The sequence below is a fragment of the Hemibagrus wyckioides genome, unplaced genomic scaffold (genome assembly GCF_019097595.1).
Source record: "Hemibagrus wyckioides isolate EC202008001 unplaced genomic scaffold, SWU_Hwy_1.0 Contig2, whole genome shotgun sequence".
In the NCBI taxonomy this organism is placed as follows: domain Eukaryota; kingdom Metazoa; phylum Chordata; class Actinopteri; order Siluriformes; family Bagridae; genus Hemibagrus; species Hemibagrus wyckioides.
In genome coordinates, this window is record NW_026690780.1 from 550,506 (window position 1) to 572,621 (window position 22,116).

At 37.7% G+C, this 22,116-nt stretch overlaps 3 non-coding genes across 3 annotated transcripts; all 3 read left to right on the top strand.

The window, feature by feature from the left end:
• The first annotated feature begins 1,490 nt into the window (after positions 1–1,490).
• On the top strand, positions 1,491–1,572 carry trnal-aag (transfer RNA leucine (anticodon AAG)). The gene has a single exon. It is a non-coding gene; the product is annotated as a tRNA-Leu (tRNA).
• Positions 1,573–17,724: 16,152 nt separating this feature from the next.
• trnal-uaa (transfer RNA leucine (anticodon UAA)) lies at positions 17,725–17,806 on the top strand. The gene has a single exon. It is a non-coding gene; the product is annotated as a tRNA-Leu (tRNA).
• A 628-nt stretch (positions 17,807–18,434) lies between these two features.
• Positions 18,435–18,516, top strand: trnas-gcu (transfer RNA serine (anticodon GCU)). Its single transcript has one exon. It is a non-coding gene; the product is annotated as a tRNA-Ser (tRNA).
• Positions 18,517–22,116: the final 3,600 nt, after the last annotated feature.

Below are 22,116 nucleotides of genomic sequence, written 5' to 3' on the forward strand. Positions count from 1 at the left end.
GTTATAACTTGTACTCAATTCACAGACAGATTAAAGTGCACAGTGGAATTGCACATTTTATTAGGTAGAATGTGTGTGTGTGTGTTCAGTGATTGTTTGCAGTCCAAATGGCCCAGGGGAAGAAGCTGTTTGTAAGTCTGGTGGTGTGAGACTTTGTTGACCTGAAGCGCCGCCCAGATGGCAACAGGTCAAACAAGTGATGAGCAGGATGTGAGGCAGTCTAAGCCCTCGGGTAGTGTGGCCGAGTGGTCTAAGGGCCTGGATTTAGGCTCCGGTGTCTTCAGAGATGTGCGTTCAAATCCCAATGCTGCCAGCTGAGTCTTTTCAAGGCAGTGGTTGTGGGCTCTGGCACCCCAAAGGCTTTACAGGGGTTGTGGCTCCTGTGCCTTCTGCAAATGTGCTTAAGAGTTGATGTTAGCAGGCTGCCTGGCTGCAAAAAAACACGAGCACGCTCACACCATACCGGAGCCCCCAGACCCGGTTGCTGAAATAGCTCCCAGGTTTCGTCAACTGGTGTCAACGCCTGGCTTAGAGACGCTGCTCTGTTTCACACCTTGCTTTTACAAACAGCAAGTCCAAACAACCACAGAACGGTACGCAAAACACGGTTTCCGCATGTGTGAGCCGCATCAGTCGTGCCCTTACCATGGTTACGAGCTACCAACAAAACAACAATTCAACCAAGAATAAAAAATCGACATAAGAAGTGGTGCCCAAGAGGTTTGGGCAATGGAGTGCAAGTGCCAGGTGCACTGAGGTGTAAGGTCATGTGGGTGACCTAGGACGCCAAGAGGTTAAGGAGCCAGACTGCTAATCCACATGGGATGGGCTCCAGTTGCTTTGGGAACAGGCTTGTTTAAACGTGTTGGGTTACGGCGCTCCTCTACAGAATTGTCGCAGTCTCTGTGGACATTTGGCCGTGGGTGTCACATCTGCGTCTGACGAGGTGGCTGAGAGGTTAAGGCGATGGTCTGCTAATCCATTGTGCTCTACACGTGTGGGTTCGAATCCCTTCCTTGTTGCTTGTGTGCCCTTTAACCTCCTCTTTACCACAGCTCCTCATGCGGACTGCTTCGTACCTGGTCTGTGAGACTGTGCTAGAGGGGAGCGAGAAAAGCTAGCCCTGGGTCTAGGGTTTCGCAACCGTGGGCTGTATTTCCATGTTGGTTGGACACAGATGCTGTAAGGCTGACGGGTCGCCACTGGAGATCCATGCAGATCAATGCAGTGCACAGTCCCGAAGACAGCGGCCCGGATCGTGCACCTTGATTGCAACAGACTGGGATTCAAGTTCATATCAGCAAACCTTGTCAACAAGAGCCTAAGGCTGTCAATCCACTTTGCCAAACCTTTCCTGGGTTTGGATCTTGAATCACGTCTGGTAATGGAAGCGTGCGTGGTACAACCATTGCTACCGCCTGCCAGAGTGCCTCTCTTTCCCGACCTGGCAGGCCTCCCTTGACCACAGCCACCAACCATTCAATTGCATGGGTAGCGTGGCCGAGCGGTCCAAGGCACTGGATTAAGGCTCCAGTCTCTTCGGAGGCGTGGGTTCGAATCCCACCGCTGCCAGCCAAACTTTTGGGTCGACGACAGCAGAAGGTTGTTCCTTCACCCACGCCTTCAGGGTTTGTGGTTGAGTGCGAAGCCTTAATGCTGAGTTCACACTGCAAGATTTTCAAAGTTTTTGGGTCACCATTGTTTTCACACTGCACGACTATCTATCGGCTTTATTTCTGTTTATTTCTGATAAAAACCTATAACCTCTGATTAACTATAACATCGTGCTCCAACACCCCGTCCAGCGTGTATCCAGCCTTGATGCCCAATGACACCTGAGATAGACACAGGCTCCCCGTGACCCGAGTATAGATTGGATAAGCAGTACAGACAATGAAATGAAATTGTGCTCCAACCAAAGCCATGCTTGCTGATATTGAATAGAATAGAATAGAATAGAATAGAATAGAATAGAATAAATTTTATTGTCATTGCACATAAGGAGTACAACGAAACTGTGGGTGCTCTTCTCAACAACAGTGCACTGAAATATAATACAATGAAGAGCATAGCAAGTAGTATAGAAAAATAAGAAATAAATAGGAAAATAATGAAATATTTAAAGAAATACAAAAAACATTAAACTGTCCAAGGATTTCCTATGAAAATGATACAAATCTAACCCAAAAATAATCTGTTTGCTGTTTAAAAACAGATAAATCCAATCTGGATCCTTCTGCTGTAAGTCTGTTTCCAGTGTAACCTCAGAGTCCTGCTCTTCAATGACAGCAGAGGATCCTGAAGTCCTGTAGCTCATCCACATCAAGATTGGACATCTTTTATTGTTATAGATGCTTCTCTCTTCACCGTGATTGTAAAGAGGGGTTATTTATAGACTGTTGTATCAAAATCCCAAAAAATTCTGTTCAGAACAGTTTCAGAAATACTCAAAATTCTCATCTTAAAACAAAAAACATGCCACAAACTCTGTCATATCACATTTCCCTACATTTGGATAATTAATATGAATAAATCTGGATGATTACCCCACATCTGCTCTGATTGTTTGTAAAAGGCCATTGCCTTAGCACACATCCTGCAAAGCAACACGCATTTCCAGGATGTACATGCATAATTACACATGAACAAAAAAAATAATGAATGAAAATGCAAGAGAAAATGTCAATAACTTTTATTAAAAATAGACAGCAACAACACGTGACCCAATGGCTCTGATAGCATCAGGAAAATATTTTTTAAGCCTGAAACATCTAGATTTGTGAATTTATTGTAATTAATGTGTAGTTGTCATGTTTGAACCCACTTTGTTTTCATTTGCTATTTCTTTCAGCTGCATGTTGCCATATTTTTTTTATTTATGTCTGCGGTTAACTGATAAAAAGTTGGTGTAGTTTTTAGAAACCTTTTGTATGTGTATGTGCTATCTGATGTTTTTGTAAAGCCTTTCAGTGACTCTGTATCACTGTGCTTCTACTCTAAGAGCACAATGATAGAGTGCAGAATCTGAGAGCTTTAGACCTCTGATAGTAAGTTCAGCAGAGTCTCTGCTTGTTTTTAACTCTAATTGACGATCATCAAGAGTTCTCTGATCAGATCCTGACCATGCTCCTTTATACAGTAAAATCTGTGGTGCGCTGTTAGGATATTGTTTGTACTAGTAAAGCAAAATGTAATCACTGCTTGTCTCATATGAACATTTCAGAGTAACAGTCTCTGTTTCTTTCCTGACAATGTTGGCATCTTCATCCGTTGGTCCAATTTTATCTGCAAAACTGCCTGGTGTAAGAAGAACATAAAAAATATATCAGTGAAGTATTTTTTGCAAATCATATAATAAAAAATAAAAAAATGACTAGATTAATATAAATATGGTAATTAATCAATATAATTTATTAACTGATTAAATATCATTGTAATAATTATTATAACAAATGAAAATGAATGACCTGTAACTAGAGTGAGAATCAGTGGTATGTATCTCACTATGTACAGTAAGTTGTATAGTTGATCCATTTCTGAACACAGCTCTGTGAGGATTCTGTATAATAGTGCTGTATGTGCTGAACTTTACACGTCTCTAGAAGGACACACCCAGGAAGTGATGCTGTTGGAGCATAATTTTACACAGATCATCACTTCACAGTATCAGTGACAGTGAACTGAGTCACTAATACAACACAGAACTATTCCACTGTTGCTGATCAACTTTCTTTTGTCTATTTCTGCACCTTAGTTTATTAGTTATTCCTCTTTTTTATGTTTTTTTTTTTTTTATTTTTTACCATGAATGGTCTTAGCTGAATGGAAATATTCTTTCTGTACTCTAATATGTTAATTTCATAAAGATTCATGAAGCTCCACCCACAGCATCACATGACAGTGTCACCAATGTTACTGACAGATTGTTGATTCTTACAGATAAATCCAGGATTTACTTACAGTAAATAAAGTAATTAAAGTTATTTAATTACACATTAAATTAGTGGTGTCTGCATCTACATCTGGAACCAATATTCCATTTAACTCCAAACTAGTTTCTAAAGTAAGCAAACATAACATTTAAAACTAATCCATTTGACATAGTCATGTTGTTTGTATGTATTTTTCAGATTCCATCTAGAATAAACCAAATAAATAAAATGTAGCATTAATATTCTAACTTTAATGGTACAAGAATGTCCAGAACAGAGCATTTACTGGGTTTCTGATCCACAGTGTCCACTGGGTCCATGCAATAATAACCAGTTACACAACAAACTAGCTGTATGAGGAGTTGTTAGTGAAGTGCAGTTTGGGCTTTATTCTACAAACAATACAACATTAGTTAACCTCTAATATTGTGTCCATTAAAATACACTGTTACTACATTTGATGGTTAAATGATGGTTAATGTGAAAGGATGATGATGAAGTGAATGTAAAAGTGTAAATATCTCCATCTTGTGAGAAAAGCATGACTCTTAAGTTGGTAAAAGGAAAAGAAGAGTAAAGCTCAGTGTAATCACTGCTTGACTCGTATGAACATTTTAGAATAACAGAGTCTGTTCCTTTTCTGAAAATGTTGGCATCTTCATCAGTCAGCCCAATTTAATCTGCTAAACTGCCCATTATAAAGAAGAATATAAATAAAAGAAATAAATCTGTCAAGTATTTTTGTGAACAAACTACAGACTATGTTCACTCTTTCCACTCTGGTAATATTTGTGTACAACTGGTTTTAGTTTAACTTTTCTAGTAATATATTGCCTCTAGTAGGCTAGATTAAACAGAAATACTGATGAAGTACTACACTTTAAATTAAAATCCAAATCTACAAAGTGTGTCTATTTACATATGAACCATTAACTATGACTATGGAGTGTAATCTGACAATGAAATTAAATACTGAACATGGACACAATAAAACAGGTGGAAATTCCATTTCATGCTGGTGATTAATGTTTACTGACCAGGTGATTGACTAACTAAAGATTAACAGTCCAATTTCTCCTAACATCTAATATCTGAATGTCATCTAGAATGACTACAACACTTGATTTATCAGTATTAACAAATAAAACAGTTGAGTATTGGAATAGTGTAGTTTAGTTTCTGTGGTTCTACAAAACCTACACAGAATCCTGCACTTCAACAGAGGACCTGTCAATCTGATTAGATGGGTTCGAATCCCACTTCTGACATTGCTTTCTTTCATTGTGATCCTGTACAGAAGTCTGTTGTTGTATGTTGAAAGGAATCCTTCAGCAGTGGTGGTTCAAGTGGTTAAGGGTTGCTGGTTTGTTGAATGACAGAATGGGGTTTAAGCCACATGGTCAACTGAGCAGGGCCCTTAATGTAATATACATTCTCCCATAGAAAAAAACTATATACTAATTCATCAATTTTTTATAGTCAGATGTAAGTATCAGGGCATTCAGTCCTTTTGATGTGTAATTTAATTTCAATAGAAAACAATAACATGAACATGTACACCTAAAAAAGAAACACGCTCATTTATTTGAATACCCCGCCCTACCACTATTATGTATGCAAATATATACAGGTCACATGACCATAAAAGCATGTGTCCGAACATGACGGACATTTCCCAAGAAAGCACAAACATGGTCAGTTAGATAGTTGAAAACATTAAATCAATAAACAAACAAAGCTAGTGGCTCAATGCACAACTTTATTATTTTAAACTTTAATATTTTAAAGTATTTATTGCATTTGAACTCATAAGAAATATACACCAATTCAATTCAATTTTCAATTCAATTTTATTTCTAAAGCACATTTAAATTCAACCTTAGTTTGCCAAAGTGCTGAACAAAAAGAAAGGGAAAAAAATAAAAATAAAAAGGATGAAAGCAGGAAAACACATACACATTACAAACAATTAAAAGCAGAAGAAAAGAGATGCGTTTTTAACATCGATTTGAATTCAGCTAACGTGGAAGCAGTTCTAATGGGTGATGGCAGGCTGTTCCACAGCTTAGGACCAGCTACTGCGGAGGCTCTGTCTCCCCTGCGTTACAGGCGAGACCATGGTATTCACAAAAGATGACCATCTTGGGATCTAAGTGACCGAGCAGGATTGTAAGTGGTGAGTAAATCGGAGAGATATCTTAGAGCTAAGTTGTGCAAACACTGTGCAAAGATCAGAAAACTAATGATGCACTAATAAATAAGGCAGTTCTAGTCACTTGTGTAAAAATACCAGGAATTGTTCTGTAGTGGTTATACCATCTGTAGAGATAATGCTATGTGGAGAGCAGGTTTCCTGTGTAATGCTTTAACACAAACAGATTAAAGTACACACATAAAGCAATGAAGCAACAAAACTTTAAATCACACACATTGCAGTGTTAAATTTCAGATACACTCCATCACAGCAGAAGTGACAAAGCATGTGAGGTCTAATTCTTATTACCTGTGAAGCCTAAAACTCAGTCCTTAGTTCTGGAGGTTTTTCTCATTACCTCGTTGCTGGTCTGTGTGATTGGTGTTAGATGATATATACAGTTCAAGGTGATAAATGTGGAGCCATGCCTTGTCTTTAATGCACTTCTAATTTAATTATAAATTTCACTTAGGAGTAAAGGATTGTCACCAGCAGAACTGCTTTGAGTATAACAAAACTGTGTGAAGGTTTTTGTACAGTGCAGCTGGATTTCCTGTCACTGTGGGCGCCAGAGCACAGTAATATAGTGCAGAGTCTGATACAGCAGCAGAGGAGATGATCAGATCCACTTTCTTATCTTTAAGTGTAGCATTCATTCTTGGGGGAAGGTTTTCACTTAGATCTCCAGTTTTGTAAATATAAAGAAGGAACTCAGGTTTAGATTTTGGATATTGTCTGTACCAGTGCAGGTAGAATCCTGTAGTACTTGTTTCATATTCACAGGACAGAGTAACATCATCACCTTCATCTACAACATTCTGAGTGGAAAGTGGCTTTATTGAATCTGCCATGGAGTCACCTGTCATAGAGAAGAGAACATAAAGTTTAACACAATCAAGCCAGAATTACACACAGAAATCATGCTTTCTATAACACCAGACAATTAATAAACAATACATAATATCTAAACTAACAAAAGGTGTTAACTCACCTAGTGAAAGCCACAGACACATGAATATAACAGTGAACATGATGACTGGTTTTAGCTGAATGAAAAAGCTCTTTCTGTACTCTAATATATTACCATGATAAATGTTCAGGAAGCTCCACCCCCCAGCATCACATGACAGTGTCTCCAGTGTTGATGACAGTGAAACATCCTGGCTTTACATTAAGCCTTGTTTGGGAAACTGTGCTGAAACTCTTTACATTGTAAACAAACAAAAAAAAATCTGACAGCAGGAAAAAAATTCTACTTTATAAAAATGAAAAATGTAGTAATAATTAAAATGAGTAAAATATATATATATATATATATATATATATATATATATATTTTATAAGTGGTGTATTAGGGTACTTGATTGTTGTGATAAAGCATGTTTATTAAATAGAATTACATTTCATAAGGTGGTAATTTAAACATGAAACTGTGTTTATAAAGAAAGGGTGGAGTATTTACCTTATCCTATGATAAGAGAATCTGTCCAGATCCCATTTTATTCAATGCAGCTGTAATATGATATAATAATAATAAAAATATAATACTAATTTACACCAATCAGGCATAACATTATGACCAGTGACAGGTGAAGAGAATGACACTGATGATCTCCTCATCATGGCACCTGTTAGTGGGTTGGATATATTAGGCCCCAAGTGAACATTTTGAACAAGTTAATGTGTTAGAAGCAGGAAAAATGGGCAAGCGTAAGGCCAAATTGTGATGGCTGGACGACTGGATTAGAGCATCTCCAAAACTGCAGCTCTTGTGGGGTGTTCCCGGTCTGCAGTGGTCAGTATCTATCAAAAGTGGTCCAAGCAAGGAAGAGTGGTAAACCGGCGACAGTGTCATGGGCGGCCAAGACTTATTGATGCGCGTGGGGAGCGAAGGCTGGCCCATGTGATCCGATCCAACAGCTTGGTTACTCAAGTTGCTGAAGAAGTTAATACTGATTCTGATAGAAAGGTGTCAGAATACACAGTGCATGATGGGCTTTTCTGGCAGAAAAAGGAGGACCAGCACAATATTATGCAGCTGGTCATAATGTTATGCCTGATCAGTGTAGTTCACACATTTGTAATGAAATTGTACGTATAGGTCTACTGTACCTATAGGCCTAGTACTGTGTATGTAGGATTAAACAACAGATAGAGTCAATATTATTTTGCAAAGAAGTATTTATAATCACAGAAGTCTACATTCTTGGGGATGTGAGCAGGGTTCTTGTATTTGGGCCACAATAAGATAACTCACTACTCCATCTTCTGGAGAAAAGAGAAAAACTTTAACAAACAAGTCTTTTTTCTTGAAATTCACAAATTAGAACAACAAATAGTAATTTCTGAACTTCTGCACAGAGCCTCAGCTGCTTTCATTAAATTCAGAACTGGCTCTGTGGACTTTTCTGAAAAACTTTCTATCTAATGTAACTGAGTAAACTAGGGAAATACAGTATCTTTTAACAACAACAATATTTTTCCCAAATCAACAAACTGTTGTTTAGAGAGTAAAGCAATTATTATTATTATTATTATTATTATTATATTTTTAATTCTTCAATTACAAACAAACAAAACAAGGTACATACTCAAGTTACACAATATGACGATATATAGCCAGCAATAGGTTGAGCAAACCATTAACAAAGCTGATTAAATATCATAATATCATCAAAAATGAATAAACAGATAAAAATAAATGACCTGTAACTAGAGTGAGAATCAGTGGTATGTATCTCACTATGTACAGTAAGTTGTATAGTTGATCCATTTCTGAACACAGCTCTGTGAGGATTCTGTATAATAGTGCTGTATGTGCTGAACTTTACACGTCTCTAGAAGGACACACCCAGGAAGTGATGCTGTAGTGTAACTTTGTACAGATCATCACTTCACACAGTTTCAGTGACAGAAAACTAGAGTCATTAATGTAGCTGTGTTGTATTTTAAGATTTATCATCTATACAATACTATAAGCCTTTACTTGTTTGTGTGGTGTTTACATTATTTGAAAACTATAAACAATTATGATATTTTGCTGTTAATCTGTAAATGTGATAAATAGGCTCATTGGCCACTACATCAAGATATTTGTATGAAAAGTAAATGCAAACTTTTTATAATAATGATCATAGAACAACAGAACCAGATTCGTACAAAATTTCTCTTTACACATACATTTGCCCAATAGGTAAGTATAGGAAAGCTGATTAGTGTAATTATATCTAAATAATAATTTCATGTCATTGCTTTTCCACAATTACTATCATTAATTAATCTTTAAATTTATATAGCCTTTCTTCAAATGTAAGTAATAAAATATTGGTACTCAAAATTGACATAGTTGCTAAAAATCCAAATCAGTCTCTTTATATACCTGTGTGTTCACAGTTTAGGATGAGAAGTAAATATCTATTCTACTTTGAAGGTGCTGATAGTAAGAAATAAAAGACCAAAATTATTTAATTATTGTTCATAACATACAATAAGTTAAGCGTGTGAGAGAAATGTCTGAGGTGGTGTGTCTGTGCTACATTTACAGGAATCTCTTTTGAATTTTGGAGGTTTTATTTAGATTTTTAGTTTAAAGTAGACTAATAAAAGGGAATTGAGGAACCAGTAAGAAGAGTTTTACTTAGTGTGAGTTTAAATCTGGAGACACAGCACAGAGACATTAACTTATTATTTTTGTTCCTTCAGCTAGAGTTTATAATGTGCAGTCAGTAAACACAAACCTGATATCACCTGATACTACAAATGCACTAGCCTCTGTTTTATATATATTACACTATCCTAGATTCCTCATGCAAATTATTTGGACTCTAACTTCTCTAAACTTCTCCTTGATGTCCATCACTGTATGTGTTTTTATTGCCTTAACCAGAACAAAATGGCTACTGTATATGTATGTATGAATGGATGGATAAATGGATAGATGAATGAATGTTAGTGCCAAAGGGTGATATCTATTTTTTCTGTTGCTGCCATTGTTGAATAAAAAAGGATGCCAATAAACATCAATTCAATAGCATACATCAGGTAATTGTTGTGAATATGTAATATAAACAGAGAAAGACTAATGTCTAGGATCCTGCATTCTCCCCACTGTGGCCTAAGCACAGAACCAACCCAGCCACTGGTGGTTGCACAAGTCTGTGCATTTTCAAGCTGAGATTAATTGGGAGGTGTGGGAGTAATTTTTAATGGTTTAAAGTGGTTTAGAGTGTTTAAAGTGGTTTTGAATGTTTTAGAGTGTTTAGAGAGTATATGAATGCATTCTTGTTTGTGTTTGTATAAAATAATCAGAGGACAGCATGGTTGGGTTGTCAGGCACCACCTTAATTTATTGGTCACCTCTATTTACAGTTTTAACAATGAATGGTTAAACACTACGAGGTTTGGGTGCGAGACTTTGTTGACAGTAGATGAGACTTGGACGGAGTTTCAATCTTGGTATGGCTGGGGTTGGAGCTGTGCCCAAGGTCCTGAGCAGAAGCGCAGCACGTCGTAGGAAGTCAAGAGTAGCAGGAGATAGAGCTAGGAATAATTGGAGGGAAACTGTGATTAAAACTACAACAGGTGTAGAAGTGAAAGAAAACATTGTTTGCAATGAATTAAAACTAAGCAAAGACAGAGCAGTGGCCCTGAAACTTACCCATGCTGTCCTCGGAGGTCAAAATGAACTGTTTGATGAAAACAAGCTGGAAAAGTCCTATTGATAAGTGTACAGATGTCCACTATTTTTATAACTGACCTCGGAAGTCCGATTATAATGGAATACTAAAGAGTTAAAAAGTAAGAGATAATGGTGTCCAAAAAGAACCTGATATTTCAGGAAGTAAATAGGAGTGACTTTCTCAGCAAAGAGGGTTTGGTTTGAATATTATGAAAAGATAAGGGAAAAGAATAAAAAGACTATGTTTTGTTATGATTATTTCGGAGGTTGTTGGGATGTTCATTCGTGAGCAGCTCAATTCTTGTAACCAGAGCTGATTGCAAATAAACCTTGTATCTGCATTCATCCAGTCTGGGCAGCTTGGCTTTTTTTAGGTAGAGCCTTGCTTGACTGAGCTGTCAGGTCAATGTGGGGCTGGAGACAGATAATAGCAAAGGATTAATTGAGTAGTATTAAATAGAGTGTTATAGTATCAGAAAAATATTTTCCACAGAGGGTTGCATCAAGAAGGGCATCCACTGTAAAACCTGCATCAAATCAAAATATGCAGATCAATGATCCACTGTGGCAAACCCTAACAGGATCAGCCGACAGAAGAAAAAAACAGTAGTATGTTTGCCTTCAGTGTAGTTAAACTGTGTGAAAGTTTTTGTACAGTTCAGCTGGATTTCCTGTCATTGTGGACCTCAGAGCACAGTAGTATAGAGCAGAGTCTGATACAGCAACAGAGGAGATGATCAGATCCACTCGTTGTATGTTTTTATCAACATGAGCGTTCAGACGTGGTGGGATTGGGTCACTTTTATACCCACTTGTATCAATATAAAGAAGGAACTCAGGGTTAGATGTTGGATATTGTCTGTACCAGTACAGGTAGTTGTTTCCTGTATAACTTGTTTTATAGCTGCAGGACAGATTAACATTTTCACCTTCATGTACAACATTATGAGGGAAAACTGGCTCTATTGAATCTGCCATGGAGTCACCTGTCATAGAGGAAAGAACATAATGTCAGTAACCTATGTGTGGATCAAGCTAGTGTTACATAAATCTCACATTCTGCTTTTTCACATCACCACACAGACTATTTAACCATTAATTCAACTTTTAATATTTATGCAACAAACAAGGAAATTTACTCACCTAGTGAAAGCCACAGAAACACGAATATAACAGTAAACATGATGAACGGTTTTAGCTGAATGTAAATATTCTGAGGTCTTTATGTACTCTGATATGATCATAAATGTTCATGAAGCTCCACCCCACAGCATCACATGACACCAATGTTACTGACAGATTGTTGATTCTTACTGAAGCATTGCTGTTTGTGGAGAATATTTCCACATTGTATTCAAGTTCAAGCAGGACATTTATTTAATTAATTTCACAAAAGGCAGATGCAAGTGCAAATTGCAAACTACCAGAAAAGGCTATGGTTGAAGCTGTGCTACACACAACAACCACAATGAGAAGTCATTTTCATTCACAAAGTATAACAACAAATACTACTTTCCAGAACATTACATAACATTACTCTCCTGAACTCCTGAATTTGTAAAGCTTCAGCTGTTTAACTTGAGCTTGCTTCAGCTTCTAACTGTCCTCACAGTCAGGCATTTCAGAAGTGAATGTAAACATGTAAATAGCTCCATCTTGTGAGAAAAGCATGGCTCTGCTCCAGTCATGTGTAGTGCTTTTTGTACAGTGTGGTTGGGCAGCAACAGTAAAGAAAAGCAAGAAGAGGAGTAACATTGTTATCCTGAGTGTTTAGTTCAGGTCTCTAGCTTTAGAAATAATTGCCAGTGTTGTGTATTTGAAATGTGTCTCTGATGTCTAGGAGAACTACTACTATAATTGGGATTACATTTTTTTTTCTTTTCATTTTATTTCTTTTGTCTGCAGTATATAACATATAACAGTATTTAATATATTCCATCAACAGTAAAATGCACTATTCTGAAAAGACCATTAATTCACATGTTTTATTGAATCTTTTCTTGTGATAATGAATTCATTGATTTTTAATCATCTTTAATTATTTCTATAATTATCACACGTTGCAAATTATACACGAGCCCACATCTACATTATAAACAATATAAGCATGAAGAAAGGAAGGAAAGAATGAGAGTAAACTGGTTACAATGAATCATCAGGACAACTGGACAGAAAAGGTCAATTCTATTTTAATTCTATATCAACAACTGACACTAAATGTTCTGTTAGCATCAGACAAAATATACTTGAAAATGTACAAATTTACTGCAGTGTTTAGTTGAGTATTCATTTTTCTTTTCAGTTGCATATGTTACCACCACTGTATTTTGTCTGTTGTTAGCTGATAAGTTGGGAAAGGGAAAAGGAGAGTAAATTCAATTCAAGATAGAACTGTAGAGAAAACCATCATGCTTTAATTTCCTCAATTCTTCTGAAAGTTTCCTTTTTATGTTATTGTAAATGTCAAGTTTCCTTCTACTCTGTCTTCAGTGAAGCATCTAAGCATTTCTTGTGTACAAAGCCTCAACTGTAGCTTCCCTCTGTTTTAACCAATCAGAGTGCAGGATGTGCCACATTATGTAAAATACACACACATGTTCTAAAAGAATATAATGGTTAAAAGATTTGTATATTTATTTACTACACTTCCTATTTCTATAAAGTAAACGTTTTCTAATCTACAAAATATATTGTTGCAATTACAACACTGTAAGGCGTTCTATACTTTCTATACATTAGAATTGATTATATCACATTAATAATTACTAATGAAGTGTTACTGTATTGTTACTTAATTACACTTGCATATACTTGGCTTGAAGTAATGCATTACTTCAATAATCTTTTTTTAATCAAACAATTCTTTCACAGGCACTGCAGTGACTGATACAATTTTAAAAATTCCCCATAAAAATATAATAATATAAAATCCCTAATACAATTTATAAGCATCTTGTATTAAGCTCAATGCTCTTTTAAGTATCTGTGGTCATTCAAGTGTTTCCCTTAATATCAGTGCTGGATCAAGTGCTATTTTATAAGCTGCCAAATAATGAAGAGTGAAGTCTTTAGTTCACTAGTGTTACATTAAAACTCAGCAATTTAAATTATTTAAAGACATATTGATAATTAACTTTGTTTTACATTTTTATTGCATCAGGAGAATAACAGCATGAACCTTAGCAGAAATAATTATTTTTGATTAAAGATTAACATTTATTTTTAAAAGATTTCTTCTCTGATTGTTCAACCAATAAGTATTAACAACATATGTAAGAGGATCATTGTTGATATTTAAAGGAAATAAACAGCAAAGTTTGAGAATTAAGAAAGAAACCTGTATTTGAATGAAACAGATAAACATCTCCCCCTGCTGAGAAAAAAATCAAGCTTGACTTTTGTACAGTCTGTTTGAGTTTTGTGTCTCTGTGGGCTGCATGGCTGTAACAAACCTCCAGACACCGGGTGAGTAGGATCCATGTGCAGTTTATTAATATAATTCAAAACGACAGGCAAGGTAAATGTAATCAGGGACCGGCAGAAAGGTCAGAGAACCGTAAAGACGAACCGCGATGCAAACTAATCCGAAAAACATAAGGACTGACTCAGAAAACCGATGAAACAAAATGAGATCAAAACCACAATAGCAATCAGACAAAGAAACACGAGAAACAGCTTGGTACAGAGCTAGTCACAATACTCTGTAATGTGCATCCAAGACTGTCTCCATGATCAGACCAGGAGAGGAGCAGAGATTAATCACTGAGGCTCACAAGTGATAGATTTGTGTCTGAATGAACATACTGTCTCCTAATAATACATGTGTCAAAAATCTAATGTGATTTATAAATATACTCTTTATAAATCACATTAGATACAGAATTCCTCCAAACATGGCATGTAAATTCAAAATGATCAGTAGATAATAGATTTCCATATAACAAAACTGTATGAAAGTTTTTGTACAGTGCAGCTGGATTTCCTGTCACTGTGGCTCTCAGAGCACAGTAGTATAGAGCAGAGTCTGATACAGCAGCAGAGGAGATGATCAGATCCACTTGTTCATCTTTAACGTTAGCAGTCATTCTTGGGTCAGTGTTGGAAATTAGATTTCCTTTTTGGTCAACATTAAGAAGGAACTCAGGTTTAGATTTTGGATATTGTCTGTACCAGTGCAGGTAGTCTGTTCCACCACTTTTTTTATATGTGCAGGACAGAGTAACATCATCACCTTCATCTACAGCTTTATGAGGGAAAAGTGGCTTTATTGAATCTGCCATGGAGTCACCTGTCATAGAGAAGAGAACATAATGTTTTTAACCTTTAAATAATCAACAGGAAATACTTAATTCAGACCCACACTCTACATTTTCACACTGCATCACCACACAGACTAATATTTAATATAATATAGTTAATATTTCCACAATAACAAAAAGTCAATGTTAACTCACCTAGTGAAAGCCACAGATACATGAATATAACAGTGAACATGATGACTGGTCTTAGCTCAGTGAAAATAGTGGAGATCTTTCTGTAATCTAATATGTTAACACCATAAAGCTTCAAAATTGCTCCACCCCACAGCATCACATGACAGTGTCACCAATGTTGTTGTCAGATTGTTGATTCTTACTGAAACATCCTGGCTTTACATTCAGCCTCATATGGGAAACCTGTCCAGAGCACATTTAAGTAAACACATACTGAAAGCAGGAAATTAATGTATTTATGTTATTTTACATATGTCAGTGATATCTGTAATTTAGAGAAAGTTTGTGTAAACACCAGCAGGTAGATTAATGTTAGAAACACTAAGTGGAAGAGAATATGATTTATTTAAGAATGAGGAAGAAATTAGTAGTTTCCCTTGGTAATTAAGGTTGAATTAATCCCTTATTTCTCAGCTCTAACAGTTAAATCTGAAAAATAAAACTTTCCTGTACTCACAATAGCATCAGAAGAAGAGAAAGAAGAATAAAGGCACATTCACATATAAGTTTCTAGTTTTTAATGTTTCTGACACAGCAGGTGCCAAAGAAATGACATTAGATGAGAATTTATTCTTATGACAGTTTAGTGTTAAGTGGACAGTTGTGTTGTTTAATCAGAATGGTATCTCTGAAATTAGCTTAGGCACTAAGAGTAACCAGGGCAGGGGTTAGGATATTATATCAGCAGTATGTATGATAGAAGAACAAGTATACTCTATGTCTCAGAGAATGTGAGCAGGTTGTGTGGTGCTCTGGTTCTTGACCAACATTAAGATAAGTGACTGCGCCATCTTGTGTTCACTGAAGAGAAAAACCTTAACACCAGAAAAATTGTTTTTGAACTTACCAAATATGTGCAGAAATATAATTGAAAAAAAATAATTGTTTCTCTCTCTCTCTTTCACACACACACACACACACACAGCCATTTGCTCACCCATTCACACCTAGGGGCAATTTAACATTATCAATCAATCTACTAAGACTAGCATTATTTAGATATTACTTCAAACTTGTTGCAAAATATACACTAATAATATTAAACATTAGATGATTGTTCAGTAGGTGGCAATATACAGTATCTCACAAAAGTGAGTACACCCCTCACATTTTTGTAAATATATGGCAACCTGTAGCTCTGGTGAACTCCATGCCCAAGAGGGTTAAGGCAATGCTGGAAAATAATGGTGGCCACACAAAATATTGACACTTTGGGCCCAATTTGGACATTTCCACTTAGGGGTGTATTCACTTTTGTTGCCAACGGTTTAGACATTAATGGCTGTGTGTTGAGTTATTTTGAGGGGACAGCAAATTTACACTGTTATACAGGCTGTACACTCACTACTTTACATTGGAGCAGAGTGTCGTTTCTTCAGTGTTGTCACATGAAAAGATATAATAAAATATTTACAAAACCGTGAGGAGTGTACTCACTTTTGTGAGATACTGTATGTCCATGTGTCCATACAGCCCTAAAACATCAGGCTTGGGGTGCAGTCAGAATTCTAATTCATCCCAAAAGTGTTGAGTGGGTTTGAGTTCAGGGCTGTGTGCAGGTAACTCATTTTATTCCACACCAAACTTGTAATAAACATCTTCATTGAGCTGGAACATGTTTTTGTAAGAATATAAAAACATCCTATACAATTGTGCAGCAGTTTGGAGAATGCCCACATACTGGTGTGATGGTTAGGTGTCCACAAATATAGCCATATTGTACATATTCAGGACTTTGTTAGAATTAGTATGGTTGTAATAATGTTGTAATAACTGGTTGTGCATGTCAATAAAGAAATATATGTAAAAATAGAATAGAATTAATTTACTGAACCCTTCTCAATATCTCAGTACCTCAGGTTATGGACTCTCCTTTCATACATATGCATACTTGTACCCTTTTTTAAAGGGCTACTGCAATATAAGCAGAACATTCATAAAGCTGCAACAAAATGTTCCCAGTTATATATTTGCTTGAAATCTAATTTGTGCAAAGCCAATATTAAGTTATAACTTGTACTCAATTCACAGACAGATTAAAGTGCACAGTAGAATTGCACATTTTATTAGGTAGAATGTGTGTGTGTGTGTTCAGTGATTGTTTGCAGTCCGAATGGCCCAGGGGAAGAAGCTGTTTGTAAGTCTGGTGGTGTGAGACTTTGTTGACCTGAAATGCCACCCAGATGGCAACAGGTCAAACAAGTGATGAGCAGGATGTGAGGAGTCTCCTGTGATGGCCTTGATTTTGCTGAGGCAGCGGGACCTGGACATGTCATCCAGGGAGGGCAGAGGGCAGCCGATGATTTTTTGAGCTGTTTTTCACCCTCTGCACAGTTTGTCTGTCCTCATCTGTGCAGCCTGTGTACCACACACCCAGACAGTATGTCAGTGTGCTCTCCACAGAGGTCTATAAGAGCTGAGCCCTTGGGTAGCGTGGCCGAGTGGTCTAAGGCGCTGGATTTAAGCTCCAGTCTCTTCGGAGGCGTGGGTTCAAATCCCACCGCTGCCAGCTGAGCCTTTTCAAGGCAGTGGTTGTGGGCTCTGGCACCCCAAAGGCTTTACAGGGTTGTGGCTCCTGTGCCTTCTGCAAATGTGCTTAAGAGTTGCCGTTAGCTGGCTGCCTGGCTGCAAAAAAAAAACCGAGCACGCTCATACCGTACCGGAGCCCCCAGACCCGGGTGCTGAAATAGCTCCCAGGTTTTGGCAACTGGTGTCAACACCTGGCTTTGAGACGCTGCTCCGTTTCACACCTCGCTTTTTCAAACAGCAAGTCCAAACAACCACAGAACGGTACGCAAAACACGGTTTCCGTGTGTGTGAGCCGCATCAGTTGTGCCCTTACCATGGTTACGAGCTACCAACAAAACAACAATTCAACCAAGAATAAAAATTCGACATAAGAAGTGGTGGCCAAGAGGTTTGGGCAATGGAGTGCAAGTGCCAGGTGCACTGAGGTGTAAGGTCATGTGGGTGACCTAGGATGCCAAGAGGTTAAGGAAACAGACTGCTAATGCACGTGGGATGGGCTCCAGTTGCTTTGGGAACAGGCTTGTTTAAATGCGTTGAGTTATGGCGCTCCTCTACGGAATTGTTGCGGTCTCTGTGGACATTTGGTGGTGGGTGCAACACCTGCGCCTGACGAGGTGGCCGAGAGGTTAAGGCGATGGACTGCTAATCCATTGTGCTCTGCACGCGTGGGTTCGAATCCCATCTTCGTCGCTTGTGTGCTCTCTACCACAACTCTTGCACGCGGAGTGCTAGAGGGGATCGAGAAAAGCTAGCCCTGAGCCTAGGTGTTTTGCAACCGTGGGCTGTATTTCCATGTTGGTTGGACACAGATGCTGTAAGGCTGACGGGTCGCCATTGGAGATCAATGCAGTGCACAGTCCCGAAGACAGCGGCCCGGATCGTGCACCTTTATATATCTCATCAAAACCAGATGAAATATGTAATTGATCTAGATTAACTGAGTGTGTTAAAGATATTAGAGATTGGATGGCCGATAATTTCCTATTATTAAATTCTGACAAAACGGAGATATTACTTATTGGCCCAAAAACTAGTACACAGAAGCTCTCACAATTCAGCTTGCACCTAGAAGGATGCACTGTTACTACTAGCTCAACAGTGAAAGACCTGGGTGTAATATTAGACAGCAACTTATCCTTTGAAAACCATATTTACAATATCACAAAAACAGCCTTCTTCCATCTTAGAAATATTGCCAAGCTTAGGAACATTTTATCTGTATCTGATGCAGAAAAGCTAGTTCATGCCTTCATGACCTCCAGACTGGACTATTGTAATGCATTACTAGGTGGTTGTCCTGCATCTTCAATAAACAAGCTACAGTTAGTCCAGAATGCAGCCGCCAGAGTTCTTAACAGATCAAGAAAATATGATCATATAACCCCAATATTATCATCCCTGCACTGGCTACCTGTTAAGTTTAGAATTGACTATAAACTAGCTCTACTCACATACAAGGCTCTAAATGGTTTAGCTCCCACCTATCTATCCAGTCTTCTAACACATTACAATCCACCACGCTCTTTAAGATCACAAAATTCTGGACTTCTAGTAGTTCCCAGAATATCAAAATCCACAAAAGGAGGTAGAGCGTTTTCGTATTTAGCTCCAAAACTCTGGAATAGTCTTCCTGACTGTGTTCAGGGCTCAGACACAGTCTCCCAGTTTAAATGTAGACTAAAGACTTATCTCTTTAGCCAGGCATACATCTAACACTTCCCATAACCTTGCACTCCAGTACATCTGATTAAATGCACATTCAGCTAGTACTGCTAATATTATGAACAGCAGCTACGCTAATGCTGTTCCATTGTTTCCTTTCTTCTACCCATCCCGAGGCATACAGAGACTGTGCCGGCTCCAGTGGCATCTGGAGATGGACCAGCTCCAGCCGGGTTCTGCTTGTGAGGATTGGGATATTCAAGCAGCGCCATGGACAACAACCTCCTTATTGATTCACATAACACTATACACATGCTGTATCTACATCACACAATTGTCACCCAAATGAGGATGGGTTCCCTTTTGAGTCTGGTTCCTCTCAAGGTTCCTTCCTCATACCATCTAAGGGAGTTTTCCTTGCCACAGTCGCCTCAGTCACCTCAGGCTTGCTCACTTGGGATAACATCTAGGACTGTTTGTCTGTTTGTCTGTTCATATGTTTGTTGTTTTCTTATGTGGTTTCTCATGTAAAGCTGCTTTGAGACAATGCTCTTTGTTAAAAGCGCTATACAAATAAAATTGAATTGAATTGAATTTATTGCAACAGACTGGGATGCAAGTTCATATCAGCAAACCTTGTCAACAAGAGCCTAAGCCTTTCAAACCTTTCCTGGGTTTGGATCTTGAATCACGTCTGGTAATGGAAGCATGCGTGGTACAACCATTGTGACCGCCTGCCAGAGTGCCTCTCCTTCCCGACCTGGCAGGCCTGCCTTGACCACAGCCCCACAACCCTCCAAGTGCATGGGTAGCATCGCCAAAAAAAACCATGGTTATTAATTAATGTAATTAATTAACTGATTAAATATGATTGTGATAGTTAAAACTATTGATAAACTGATGAAAATGAATTACCTGTAACTAGAGTGAGAATCAGTGGTATGTATCTCACTATGTACAGTAAGTTGTATAGTTGATCCATTTCTGAACACAGCTCTGTGAGGATTCTGTATAATAGTGCTGTATGTGCTGAACTTTACACGTCTCTAGAAGGCCACACCCAGGAAGTGATGCAGTTTTAGAGTTATTTTGTACAGATCACTTCACACAGTATCAGTGACAGAAATCTAGAGTCATTATGGCTGGTGTTGTATTTCAAGATTCATCATCTATACAATACTATAAGCCTTTATCTGTTTGTGTGGTTTTTAAATTATTTGTACATTTATAAATAATTATGATAATTTGCTGTGGAAAATCATAGGAAACTGATCCAGATTTAAACAAAATCTCTCATAAGTAAATTTGCTATGTCTATAACCAAAAGGTAATTAAATTCAGTTCAATTCAATTCAGTTCACTTCATTTTTATTTGTACAGCACTTTTAACAATGGACATTGTCTCAAAGCAGCTTTACAGAAATACAGAAATTCACAATAGAAATTACAAAGTTGAAAATTAACTTTACCCCTAATGAGCAACTCTGAGGCAACAGCGGCAAGAAAAAACTCTGTGAGACGATATGAGGAAGACTCAAATGTGAACCCATCCTCATCTGGGTGATACCAGAGAGTGTGATTATGAATAAATTACCTTCTAATTGTATATTATCAAACATTAAAAGCAGCAGAGGAGATGATCAGATCCACTTGTTTAGTTTTATCATCAACTTTAGCAGACAGACGTGGTGGCATAGGGATTTACCTCCACATGGAGTGATGAAAAAAAGGAACTCAGGTTTAGATTTTGGATGTTGTTTGTACCATTGTAGGTTGTTTACTGAACCACTGTCTTTGTAGCTGCAGGACAGAGTAACATCATCACCTTCATCTACAACTTTATGAGTGAAAAGTGGTTCTAATAAATCTGCCATGGAGTCACCTGTTATAGAGAAGAGAACATAATAATTTTTTAGTTTTGAGTTATATAACTCATATTCTATTTTTTCTTAACATCACACAGGCTAATTAATCATTAATTTATTATCTCCTTTCTGAAAAGATCAATGTTAACTTACCTAATGAAAGCCACAGACACATGAATATAACAGTGAACATGATGAATGGTGTTAGTAAAATGACAATATTCTGAGGTCTTTCTGTACTCTATTATATTAATATTTCAGAGGTTCATGTCTCCACAAAGTGTGACATTCTCCATCCTGCTCCCTGTATTCCAGAGAGAGGCTCCAGGTTGGAGCTTTAATTTTCAGAGGTAATTACAGTGGGATTTGAACCTTCTTGGACCTCTGGAGAAACAAGCTTCCAAGCAAGAACCAAGGCGGCAGTGCAAGTTTCCATTAGTTTTATCCCAACCACTCTATTCCATTTAAAACCAGGGTTCATCCAGGGATTTGAACCCAGGACCTCTCGCACCCAAAGCAAGAATCATACCCCTAGACCAACGAGCCAGGTTGTCCCGATCTAGCTTGTTGTGTGCCAATGGAGGTTCACTGTACTCTGTAACTGTATGACCTTCCAGTTCATATGGACTGGGGTCCAAGTAAAAGGAACTCGGTTACACAAAGTCAAGTTAACAATAAAGCGAGGGCTCCTGTGGGATTTGAACCTTTTTTGGAATGCAGACGCTAAGTGTGAACCAAGCAAGCAGCTCTTGCCATTGGGCCA